Source organism: Pinus tabuliformis, chromosome 9 (genome assembly GCF_031772625.1).
Source record: "Pinus tabuliformis cultivar Carrire ecotype Pingquan chromosome 9, CPIR1, whole genome shotgun sequence".
Lineage (NCBI taxonomy): Eukaryota > Viridiplantae > Streptophyta > Pinopsida > Pinales > Pinaceae > Pinus > Pinus tabuliformis.
This window is the reverse complement of record NC_142307.1, coordinates 1,692,575,078-1,692,588,633: the sequence shown is the minus strand read 5'-3', so window position 1 is coordinate 1,692,588,633 and position 13,556 is coordinate 1,692,575,078.

Here is a 13,556-nt window from a genome sequence, read left to right as displayed (position 1 = left end):
GTGTTAACACCCAGGTTTTCCCTATGACTCCCAAGGGAATACGGCCGGGGTAACCACTAACCAATCTTTTAATCACTGTTTCTAGCCAAACAGTGATCAGAGAGGGCTCTCTCTTTATGATTTATATCTACAGTGATGGTGTTTTAGGCTAGGTATTGAGTACAGGTTATGTTTGTGTTTCGGTTGATGAAATTCCCTTAGACTTCAGTGATGTAGTTTTCAGATATGTTGAATATCATTGGGCAATGGAGTCTGTGGCTTAATGTGTTTGAATCTGTGAGATGAAAGATGGAACTTACAGGGCCTTTTGAGTGCTTTGTTAAAACATATTTTGGCTAAGTGACAGGAAACAGGCAGTACAAAGTGAAAGCATTTAAGAATTTCCACTTATTGTTTACATATTTCCCAGAGACAGACTTTGGAGGAGAAAACAGAGGTCACAGGGCAATAATTTGAATCCCTGGGAATAGTCTGTTACAGCAAAGAGACAGATTGAAGTGCAGCAGTTAAGAATTGCAATTTCTATTACTGTTTCTGAAGAAAACATAGATGACAGCTCAGGTTTGAGTTCAGGGTAATGCTTGATTAAATCCTGAAACTATTCTTTCACCTTACTATCAAGTGTAAGACATTTAAACAACCAAAGAGAACAAAAGACTCTAAAAAACACATAACAGAAGATTTGAAAATACTTATAGTTTTATGCAACACCCATGGAATCCTGTAACATGCATCCTTCACCACAAGACATCAAATACACCAAACTTCTGGAAGTTCCATTCCTCCTTTGTATTAATTCTCTGAAAATATTACAGCAGATGGAAGTTATCCAAGAGAAAATTCCAGCAACCCCTTCAGCATCTGTGAAGGGTGTATATATACTAGCGGTGGTCTACAGAAATATCTGAGTTCTGCGTTATCTCAGTCTTTACATTCTCACCAACTCTTTAAGATATTATGTCAAAAATTTATTACACATTTAATACACAGTACAGGCATTTTAATGCTCTGTCAGAAGATATTTAGCTTTATAAGAATAGCTAAGTCGGTCTGAATATTTGGAGTTAATGCATAGAAAACCCGACTGTAGGCTGGTACACTGTGTCTCGGACCTGTCAGCTGTGACTTTGACTGCTGCTGGTGGTGAGTCACTGGTCTGGCTGAGTTGGCTCAGCCTCTGCCTTTTCCTGTGGGTATTAATTCCCAAAATTGTCACTGTATGTGCCTGCTTTTTTCCTTTTGCGCTATTGGTTCTGTCCTGTCAAAATTGTCTGGGTCAAATGCCTCCAGACATCCTGTGTGGGCAGTTGATGTGCCAAAATTGCCCCTAGAGTCTCATCTGCTTCTGTGAATTTGAAGAAATTGGGTGGTGTATCAAACAGATGCTCTATCTCATTCATGAGGAAAAACAGGTTCTCCACCCTGTCATACATCATTTGCCCTGTAGCTGGCCCTGTGTCTGCTGAAGTGCTGGGAGATTTTGAAATCTCTGCTGCTGCCTGGGCATCAATTCTCTTGTTATAGTTGTCCAAGGTGAGTAGTCTTCCCACGCTGCTCAAAATGTTGGGGAGGCCTCTGTTCTGCAGTGTTACAAACTTCTCCAGGAATCTGTTAATTTCTGTTTGCATATCCTGTGTCCTTCTCTCCAGGGTTCCAACCAAGTTCCTCAATGTAACAACTATCTTGGCTATGGCAATTGTTTCTGTCCTGTTGTTGATCCCCATGGTAGCCAATTGAGTGCTGGTCTTGTAATTCAGGATATTGATCATCCTGGTAGCTGCTTCTGGCATGTGTCCAAGGCTTGCCCTGGCTCTCTGTATCTCCTTGTTTGCTTTGGTGATGAGCACCATTTGCTCATCCATAGTCTCAATATATTGCCACTGGTTGGCAATGGATCTTCCAATGTTGCTCCATAATACTGCTTTCATCTGAGCAGTTACCTTTTCCAATGCAAGCTCTTTCTCCAGCTCAGCAATCCTTCTCTTAAGGGTCTTCACCTCTCTCTCCTTGGCCGCCTCATTTTGTTTGCTTTTATCAAATTTCTCATTAACATTGGCCAAGTTCTGTTTGAGCCCATCCAGCTCTTTCATTTGAGATTCCATAGCTCGGATCTCTGCTTGTAGCTTTTGCATGTCTAAGCTAGCAGCCTGCTCTGATGTTGTAGTTGGGGCTGTGGATGGTGCTGTAGCTCCTGTTTGCTGAGGGGGAGGAGTGATGATCGGAGGTACTTCCTCAAGATTTATTATTAGTGGAGGAGGCTGGGAGGATTGACCTTCTCCTTTTTGTTTCATGGCTGCCTCTAGTGATGCTTTTGCAGCCTCAGCCTGTCCTAGTTGGTCTTGGACCCTGACCAGCTCTTTGTATAAGGATACCAGCAGGTCTGTGGTATCTTTTTCTTGCCTTTGCTGGGCAACTTCATCTGCCTGTGGATGGATGGTGGCCGGGAGCTTGATCTTCTTTCTCAGGGCTGCCATGTCTGCATCCCTTATTTTCAGCAGTTCTTGGATGCCTTTGACATCCTTGGGATCATGTCCTATCTCTATGATTACCTCCTCCAAGGATTTGATCCTGTTGTCCTTGGCTTGTGAGGATGCTCGTTCCAATTCTAGCTGGGATGATGTATTGTCTAGGCTGCTCTTTAACTTGTAATTTTCCAGTGTCTCATCTGCCAGGGAGGCATACACCATTTCACCCGTTTGTTTGTGTAACTCTATCTTATCCATGGGGTGAATATCTTTAGCCAGAACCTCCATATTGGTTCTTAAATAGTCTGAGGTGGACTGAGGATGTAGAGTTGTGGGCATGAAATGGCTCATTATCATTTTTCCCTCACTCATATCAAAAGCAGACATTAGTCTCTGCTGGTTGCTGGGTGCCAAATTCAGCAGGTGATTGTACAATTGCACTTTGATGGGATCACTCCTCCTTTTGATATCTATAAACTGCTGCTTTATGCTGGAGTGCCCCTCTCTATGCTGGCCAGAAGAGCTGACCTCTCCTCCCATTGTCATATCTGGTCCTCTTTGAGATGAGCTGGCCGAGAGTTCTCCACTGGGTGGGCCCATGCCCATGGCCTGCCTTATTGCTATGTCCTCCTCTTGGGAGTCATTCAACCTTTGTCTCTTCTCCCCTCTGATAAAGGATGAAGTCTGGGGGGTCTCTCTTTCTCTCTTTCTGGTTAAGTCCTCCTTCTGAGGTGTTTGGAGGACTGAGCTGTCCACATTGGTGTCTGTCCTTGGAGGCAACTCTGTTTGGGGCTGCTGTTCTGTGGAACCAGGTAAATCTGTCCCTTTCTCCTGCTGCAATGGCTGCTGCCCACTAGTTTGTGATTTATCTTGTTGCTGCCCCAACTCCTGTTGTTCCATTTCTTCTTGCTGCTGTAGCAAGGTGTCAACCTGTTCTTCTGTTAATATAGGTGGTTGTTCCACCTGTTTGCCTTTGTCCTTGCTTGCTGCTTGGGTTGTCTGCTCGGCAGTTTGCTGTTGTGTTGCTGGTGTTGTGGTGGCTGCTCCAATTTGCCTCCTGTAGGAAATAGGCACCTGTCCACAAGTTTCCAAGTCAGCTTGTTTTTGGACATTCCTAGCCTCTTGCTCAAGTATTTCTTCACTAGTCATTTGCTCTACTAATGTGCCCTCTTCCCAATCTGGTGCATTTGCATATTTTTCAATTTCAGGTAATCTTGCATGTGCATAGTTGCCTAACTTATACCTGATCCTCCTGAGGGAAATAGAGTGGTTAGGGTCATATGGAATCCACTCAAAACTAGTTTTCAACTGGAGTCCTTCCAGGATCCTGTCTGCCTCTTTCCAGCCTTCCTCCTTCCTGTTGTATAAGAAGGGACCTAGCTGGTTTCTCACTTTCAACTGTGATTTCTTGTTTCTACTCTGAAAGTGTAGGTAATCTGAGTTCCCAAACTGCCTGAAATATTCTAAGGCAAACAGTCTCATGGGAACGTACCTTGGCAGCCTAAATGGATTTAATTCACATCCATACACCCTAATGACTGTGTGATTCTGGTAGAAGTACCAGTTGCCGATGTTGTAAAGCTTGTTCAAATGAAGAATTCTCTTCATGTCATCGGTCAGTCTAGGAGGAGGGGCACCTTGCAGCACTGTTAGGGCCGGATGTACAAATAAATCAATAAATTCATAGTATGTATAAGGTGATACTGAGGTACAATGGAACACAGGGGTCCAAAAAACAACTGATCTTGGGGTTCCTTGGGCGTTGAGTGGCCTCAAAGGGACAGAGAAGGTAGCTGGCTGGTTGAACAAGAACAGATGGTATATGTAGGAGGTGTATCTGAACAGCCTCTCCCTCCTCAAATTCATGAACTGGTCATGAATCTTCTCAGCTATATAAGTAGCATAATCATAGTGGATAGCTGGAGGCTTACCAGGGGCAAATATGGACAGCATTGCCAATATGCTGTCATCTACATCTTCCAGTCCTCTAAATCCCAGGACATATCCAATCAAGTCCACCATCATCCTGCCCAACTCATTCAGGTATTGGTACCCAATGGGAGGGGTTCTGACTGCTTCAGAGCTAGGTGTGACAAATAGCTGGTTAATCTTCACAATCTGGTCATTAGACAGGTTATTTCCTCTCTTTATCAAATCTTGCATGGAAAGAGGGGTCAGTTTCTTGGCTGTATGGAAATGCAGCATCTGATTTATACTCTCTGGAGTGATCTGAAATAGGACTAGGCCTGTGGGGCTAATGACTGCCCTTTGGCTGGGGTCATAGCACTCCTGGCAACTGTAGATAAGCTCTGGCATGGGATTAACTTGGGGAAGGTTGTATATGGGCAAATTTGATTCCCAAATCCCCAAGATATCTGCTCCACTCATGTGCTGGGCTCTCAGTTCATTTAGCATCAGGATATTATACTTAGTTCCCATAGGAAACCAGTCCAACATCTGGTAATCCATGTCTCCCAGGGGCTTCCATGCCAATTCTTGGTGGGGAGCATTGATAGGCTTGATATTGAGAGCAATGGGGGTCTCCATAGCTTCTGAAGGGGCAAACTATTGCAATCTGACAGGTGAATGGGCAAAAACAGACTGCAGACTGCCCTCAGTGGAAAATAGCTTGATTTTCTGAACTGTCAGAGGGGAATTCACCAGCTAGAAATTGAAATACTGCTGGTAATTGGTAACAGAGCCTCTTTGGGGCCTAAGTGAGCTTCTGGTAGTAGTTCAGAGGTATTTAGCAGTGAATTTGCCGGGGAAACGCAGAACTGAGGGGTTTTTAGATGAATTGCAGCTTATTACGGCTCTGCAGGGAATTTTTGGACCTCACAGTGACAATGGTGGAGGTACAACTAGATTCTAACGGTGAAAAGGTCGATCTTATGGTCCTATTATGCCTGTGAGCAGTTTTGAGCTGAATGCAGGTCGTATGGAAGGCAGGGCAGTGTAAATACCTGTAATTCGACGTGCAAGGTCGTGGCAAGGTGTACTGCAGCTGCTGAAGTGGTCGCTTTAGCTAATTTTACCGGTTGGCGGAAATCCAGGCAGAAATGGTTGAGCAGAGAGTTCAGACGGAATAACGATGAAATGGTGAAAAAACGCGTAAAATTTGGTTAATATGAGTTTTTTACCCGTTTGGCGCTTTTTTACAATGACGTCATCGGGGAGGACGTGGCAGAAGACGACCGGTCAAAGGGCGGTGAGGTGGCAGTCCAGTCAGCGGTGAGCTGGACGTGGCAGAAAGGTTAATGGTGGACGGGCGGAAGTGAAACCGTGAGAGTTATGGTTAAGGCTCTAACCGTCACGGTCTCTCGGGGCGGTTAGAGTACGGCGCCCAGGGTGTCAGAGGGAGCTCCGAGATGGTCCATCGGGCGACGCGTGGCGGAGGCGTGACGAGGCGCAACGTCACGTTCTCGGGAGTTAACGTGCGGTTGCGGATGGCGCTCCGATATTGCTGTGGGCCGTCGGATCTGGAAGGCTTGATCCGACGGCTGGCGGAGGTGTGAGGTGCACGGCCGATAATGCGGTGGAAATATTAACCGTTTGTGGGTTTTTGGCATGGTTTTCCAAATGTTTTGATTCTGACCACCCGCGCTTGCATTTGGGAACGTGCTGAAGGCGGAATTTTGATTTTTGTAAGGTTTGCAGAGGGTTTTATAGATCAAAGGGGTTTAGAGAGGGGTTTTACCCATGCAAAGGTATATTTTTGGGGGAAATGATTTGCAGCAAAGGAAAAATAGTGGAGATAGGTTCACCATGGTGGCCAGGTGCCATTATGGTCCCTCTTTGCAGAATTCTCGGCTATTATGCCTAGGGGAGGGAAAATATATATCATTTGGGGTTTTATACACCTTAGTGTTATTATTATTAGGGGTAGGGGTAAAATAGGGGAATTACATAGTAGAGTTAGGAGTTAGTATGAGGGAAGGAGGGGGATTTAGAAAGGGGGTGTTAATGATGGAGTAGAGGGGAAAAAGTGAAGTTAGTGATGCTCTCTGCTGTGAATCCATGAAATTCACCACCTTTTTTGCTGATATGTTCATTGCCTTGGCAAAACATCTTTGACAACTATGTGATGGTGAACATGTCTTTTCTGCAACCACAACTGCCTACCCCACTATTTCACCTAGCATTTTTTGTTTCTTCTTGGAGGGGCACTTGGACTTGCAACCCTCAATTGCCTTTTCTTTTCTTTGGCTTTTTCCTTTTTTACTCTATCTGCTTCTACCCTTATCTCTTCCAAGGTCCCAGATTAGACTTTTGGGAACCTTTGTTTCTCTACCTGAACTACTTGTCTGCCAAGATTAAGCTGTTTGGACAGACTTCTTTCTCTATTCTACAACTCAAAATTGAAACATGGCATGATCCAGCTTGAACTGTTGAATCATCCACAAAATTTGTAATAAGGTCCTCAATATTTGAAGTATTTCACACACCTCTGATTTCCTGGAAATATGGGATCTTTGTAGTAACAAAGCAGAGCATATTTGGATTTTCAATAATCAATCATGAAATATGAAACCTATTACTATAGGTATCCAACAGTGGCTCCACATGGGGATGGTTTTTCTTTTGAAAGACCAAGAACAGCAGGTCAGATTGCCTTGTTGCTTGATTGTCCATCTTAATCTTTGAGATCTGATGCATGTAACCTGTCAAAATTGTGTGCTTTTTGTTGGGGAACCTCTGGTTCTATCTGCCTATTGCTGCTAGTTGCAGCACTTGGAAAACCTCTTTTTACAAACTAACAATAGAAAACATATGTAGGCCTGCATATATACATTGAACCTTTGGATCCTTATCATAGTGAACCATCATAATAGTGCTTCAGCATCCTGCCATTGACAGGACCTTCATCTAGTTCAGTCACAGTCAAACTTTTAAGGAAATAAGTGTTATTACCTTGTACTGCTTGGACAGCAAATGGTCCCTTCCACAAGGAATCAAATTTCCCATGTTTCCCTTTCTCTTCTCTTCTTGCATCCCACTTTAGAACTTTGTCTCCTAGATTGAAGTCTTCTGCCTTGGTTCTTCTGTCAAAGGCCTTTTTCAGTTTTTCTTGTAGTATTTGCACTCTGCTGAAAACTTGTTCTCTGGTCTGCTGTAAACAGATTATCTGGTTGATCCTTCTTTGCATATCATTTGGCTCTGCTTGACTTTCTTGTAGAAGTTTCATAACTGGCACCCCTAGTGATGAGGGAAATCTGGCCTCTAATCCATAGACTAACTCATATGGGCTGGTCCCAATTGATCTTTTGGTGGTTAATCTGTCTGCCCATAAAGCATTTACTAGTTTCTTGTGCCAGTTCTTTTTGTTCTCTTCCAGCACTTTCTTTATGATGTTTATCAAGCTTTTGTTTGATGATTCAGCAAGACCATTTCCCTGAGGATAGTAAGCTGTAGAATGGCCCAAAGTAATGTGAAATTTATGGCAGAAGTTCACCATTTTCTTGGATTTGAAGGCAGCAGCATTGTCTGTTATTATTTTGTCTGGGCAGCCAAATCTAGCCAGTATATTGTTCTCTAAAAATTGAATGATCACTGAGTCATTTGCTTGTCTGCATGGGGCAGCTTCAATCCACTTGGTGAAGTAGTCTGTTGCAGTCAAAATCCATCTGTGTTGTCCTGAAGATGAGGGATGAATCTCTCCAATGAAATCCAAGCCCCATTGTTGAAAAGGTCTTTCTGTTGAAATGGGCCTCAAAGGAAGTGGCAGCAACTGTCTTCTGCCTTCAAACAACTGGCACTTATGGCATGATGTTGTGAATTTCTTCACATCAGAGAACATAGTGGGCCAGTAATAACCAGCCCTTAATATTTTGTCTACAGTGGACTTCCAGTATAGATGTCCACCACAGTCTCCAGCATGGAATTCTTGCATGATGTTGTCAGTTTCACTCTCAATAAGACAGTGCAGCAAAATGCCTTCATGGTTTTTCCAGAGTAGATTCTCATCCATCACGCAAAACTTAGATGTTTTCATTCTCAGAAACCTAGACTTAGTTCTGGACAGTCCTGGGGGAGCACACAGGTTTTGTAACACATAACAGACATCAGAGTACCATGGAGATTGTTCAAAGGCTACATTGATCTTTGGAGTCGCCAGCTCTGTTTCACTGTCCAGTTGATTGATATCTAAGGCTTGGAAATTTGCTTCTGTCATTAACTTGGCCAAACCTTGCCCTTTAATCAGCTTTGTAGGTTTTATTTCAATGTCAAATTCAAGTATGTTTGCAATCCATTTTCCTCTTCTACCCTCTAAGTTTTCTTGGGTGAGAATGTCTTTGACAATAGGACTTGGTACATAAGCCACAACATGAGAGTAAAGGATATAAATCCTGAAATCTTTGATAGCTTTGATTAAGGCATAGGCTTGTTTTTCCATTATTTGATACTTCAAAGGAGCATCTCTAAGAGCTCTACTGAAAAAAGCAATGGGCTTTTCATTCCCTTGATCATCTTTCTGCAATAATACAGCAGCAATAGTATGCTGGGAGGCAAAAGAAAAAATAATAAAGTCTCTGTCAAACTGAGGATTAGTTAATACCGGGGTTTGGGTTAAAGCCAATTTTATGCTTTCAAAGGCTTGCTTTGCTTCCACAGTCCACTTAACCTTTGAGTCTTTCTTTAGCATATTGTTTAGTAGTCTGATCAACTCTGCTAAATTTGGGATGAACCTTCTTAAAAAGTTGAGTTTTCCTAAGAATCCTTGCAACTCTTTAACATTCCTAGGGTGAGGCATTTGTAGGATCGCTTGTATCCTATCTGGATCAATTCTAATGCCATCTTTTGAAATGATGTGTCCTAAAAGTTTCCCTTCTTCCAAACCAAATAAAGACTTCTTGGGGTTTAAGGAGATGCCATATTTTCTGCATGTTATGAAAATCTGTCTTAAATGTTTCAAATGTTCTTGGTCAGATTTCGAAAAGGGTGTAAGATCATCTAAATAAATGACCAAGAAATCATGAATTTCTTTTGCAAAAGCAATGTCCATTGCTCTTTGAAATGTTGCCCCTGCATTCTTCAATCCAAAGGGCATTTTCACATACTTGAAAGTTCCCCATGGGGTAGTAAATGCAGTTTTGTCTTGATCATCAGGGTGCACTAAAATTTGATTGAAGCCTGAGAATCCATCAAGCAGTGATATCCTTGAGGCTCCTACTACTCTTTGGAGGATGTGATCCATTTTTGGTAAAGGGTAGTTATCTTTGAGTGAAACTTGATTCAGATTCCTTAAGTCTACACAAAGTCTGATTTCACCAGTTTTCTTTCTGGTAGGGACTAAATTTGAAATCCATTCAGAGAATCTGATTGGTGCTATAATACCAGCCTTGAACATTTTATGCAACTCTTTTTCAATGGAAGGAAGGAGCACAGGATTGATCCTTCTCAATTTCTGTTTGATGGTTTTTGATTAGGCTTGAGAGGGATGGTATGCTGGATGACAGATGTGTCATAGGACTTGAGATCTTCATATCCCCAGGCAAAGACATCTTGAAATTCTTTAAAGAGATCAACATATTTGGGCTTTTGATCAGGGGGCAAAGAGGCGGACAGCTTGACTATCTTAGGCTTTTCCATAGTGCCAATATTGCATTCTTCAATTCTTGCATCTAATGGCTGCATCTTTGGCTTCCTAGGGATGTCATTTGAGTCAAAAATATCCTCTAATGGGGTAAGGCCCACTGGGAGGAAGTTGTCTTTGAGTTGTATGATTTCAGTTTCAATGTTACTCATCTCTTCACAGTCCATTTGTTTAATTTGTTGAATGTTTTCATTGTTGAAAATGGTTGGGCTGAGTAGTTGTTTTGCTGTCCTAGGTGACATTGGGTGAGCAGATTGTTGAAACTGTATTTGTGATTGACATGCTTCATTAAATATTTGTGATTGACTTGCTGTCTCAAGCATTTGTGATTGACTTGCTGTCTCAAGATCAATATTTAATCCTGTGAACTCCTGTTGCAGGGTTAAAAAATTGTTTATTTGCATGTCATCCTCAAATACTTGCCATTCTCTGACATTGTTTGGAATAGAGGGTCTGTTCCTGACCTCAGCTGTGAAACAATTATTAGGTTCCAGTGGGAATTTGAAAGTGCTGGCAAATGTTGCCAAGCTATGTGCATGGAGGTTATGGCCCCTTGGAATTTTTGTGATAGCAAACTCATGAAAGGTCTCTAATATTTCGATTACAGCAGCCCTGTAGGATCTCAGCCTCTTGTCATTAGTGACAAAATTGCCTTTTACTTGTTGAATGACCAGATCAGAGTCTCCCCTGATAGAGAGGCTAGGTGCTTGTAATGATTTTGCAATCTTGAGGCCTAGTAATAGAGCTTCATATTCTGCCATGTTGTTGGTGCATCTGAAATTCAATCTGTAGGCCTTGCCTGTTGCACAGCCTTTCTCTTTGTTATGTATCCATACTCCAGCTCCTGCTCCTAACTTGTTAACCGAGCCATCAAATTCTAAGACCCACAAGATGCCTTGCTGGTCAGGAGGTTTGAGGTTCTGTTCATGGGGTGGTAGTGTGAGCATGAGTTGGGGTTTCTTCTCCCATTTGTTTTCTAGGATAGCTTCATCATTTGCCTGACCATCTTTGACCCCTAGGGGAGAGCTAAAGTGTTTTGTTGTACTGATTGATGTTTGACAGGTGCTACTTGTTAGAATGATGTTTTGTTCTGGTTTAAATGTCTCTGTGCTAATGTGACTGTCGGAGAAGCCAATGCTGTCATTAAAGAGGATGTAAGAGTCTATGTCCGAATGAACAGCATATATTGGGAAATTTTGGGGTTTTTCTTCACTGCTAACCATATACTTCATGAGTGTTTCCCTATAAAGTCTTTTTGGTTGTCCAAAGACAGAGATGGTTGCATATGACATGTCTAACTGCAGGGAGCCTTGAAGCTTTGCTCCCCATGATCTTGATAATAGCATCCCATACTTGGGTGGGATATCAGCAACAACAACATCCATCAAAATGGTCTTGTTGGGGAATTGGACCAGGGACACACACAAATCCTTAATTAGACCCAGGCACTTGACTTGACTAGAATCAAAAGAAAACAAGTCTTTGTATGGTCTTGTGATATCTAAGTTTAATCTTTCCATGACTGCTTTTGGCATCAGATTATGAGAGGCTCCTGAGTCAAACATTGCATTGTGCAGAATTTTGTCATGTACATGTAAGCTGACATAAAACGGTAAAACCCCTGTGACTACTGTTTTTCCATCTACCTCTGGACCAAATAGTAACTCTGGAGTGTCATCTAACACATTTACATCATCTTTGCTATTGGTGAGTTGAAGGGATCTTTTAATCTGTTGTTTGTACATGTCATGCTTTGCTAACTCTGAGAGGGGAATTGCTACCTTTAACTTGCCAATCTCTACTCCTAAGTCAAAGGGTTTGTCAATTTGCATTTTGGGGTCACGGGTTGCAGTTCTTTCTTTGTTTGTTACATCTTCTGGTGGGATTCCCTCTTGATTTTGGAACCTGGCCCTAATATTGATGTCTTGAGGGGCCATATTTGGGTTAGGCTCAGAGGATAAGGTTGCCATGGGTTGTTTTGATGGGGACAGTGGATCAGTAACTTCTTCAACCACTACTTCCTTTGTAGGCAAGTTTGGCACATGATCAGTTTCAGTGGCTGAGCTTTCTTTGGTTTGCTGTTTTTCTTTTATCTTTTCGGGTTGATTTACATTTACAGTCCTACTCCTTAGTTTGTATTGTTTGTGGACTTCATAGACAGCAGTGTCATATCCTTGTTTGAAATCAAAGGATTCCCCTGACTTAGTTTGAAATGTATTGCTTTCATCCTCCTCATGGTCTTCTTGGGTTAAGAATACATGACTTTTGCCATCCAGACCTATTAGATTGATTTCGGGGTCTTCATTTAGCTGATTTGCAGAAGAAGTTTCTGCATAGTTTTCTTGAAAAGGGGGTCTGATATCTTGGTCAGCATTAGTCTTTCCTATATTGGGGTTCTGGACTCTCCTGAAATTTGGGTTTCTAGGAGGATTGTTTTGTGGTGCCTCCCATGATGATTTTCTTTCTACTGATTCCACTCTCTCCCCCAACCTCTTCATGCTATTTAGAATTGCATCTAGCTTTTGGTCAAAACCCGAGGGTTCTTCTTTGAAGCCAGTTTTCTTTTCCAGCTTTGCCCTGTTTCTTTTGGCAATTAGGTTGGCCTCTACAGTGACTGCAACCCTTTGAGCTTCTGCAAGGGTTGGAGGGTCTCTTTCTCTCAACTGATAGGCCATATCAGAATCAAAACCATCAGGGAAATTATAAAGGGCCAAATCAGGAGGGGGTCTTAAGTTCTGAGGGATAGCATTGTATATGTTGTTAAACCTGGCACAATACTCTAACACTGTCTCTTGGGGACCTCTTTTAATAGTGTTATATTCACCAAGTATGTGGTGGGGATCTCTCTTTTTCTCCCATCTGTTAGTAAATTCCTGGTATAAAGCTTCAGGGGTTGCAATTGAATTTGCATTTAAGGACCTAAACCAAGTTCTGACATCCCCAGTTAAGCTTTGAACAAAGATTCTCATCCTGACACTATCATCATCAATTTCATAGGTCTCAAAGTGGTCTTGCATCTTTTTAGCATGCTGGATGGCCGTCAAAGGGCCATGGGAATCAAAAAATGAGAGTCTGGTTTGATAATCTTGGGGTAGGGCTGGAGCATTGGCTGGAATCTGCAATGGTGCATATCTGTTAGCCATGTTTATAGGGTTAATAGGGTTGATAGGAACAAATGGGACAACTGGGATTACAGGTGTACTGGGGTTAATAGGATGGGTAACAAGTGGAGAACTGGTTGAGTGAGTATGTGCAGATGGTGAAGATGGAAAGGTAGGACTTTGAGGGGTTGAAGATGAACTAGGGGAATTGGGTGTGGAACGAAAAAGGACTTTGCAAGGAGTGGGAATGAGGATGGGTTGGTCTGACCTTATATCTGAATCAGCAGGTTTATCCTGCTTGTGCTGTTTCCTTATGTTCTTTGGGATGATATTTGGGTTATCAACAATGATGGGTTGATCAGGGTCAGGGTGTGCCCTAGTATGCCTTGGGTTTCT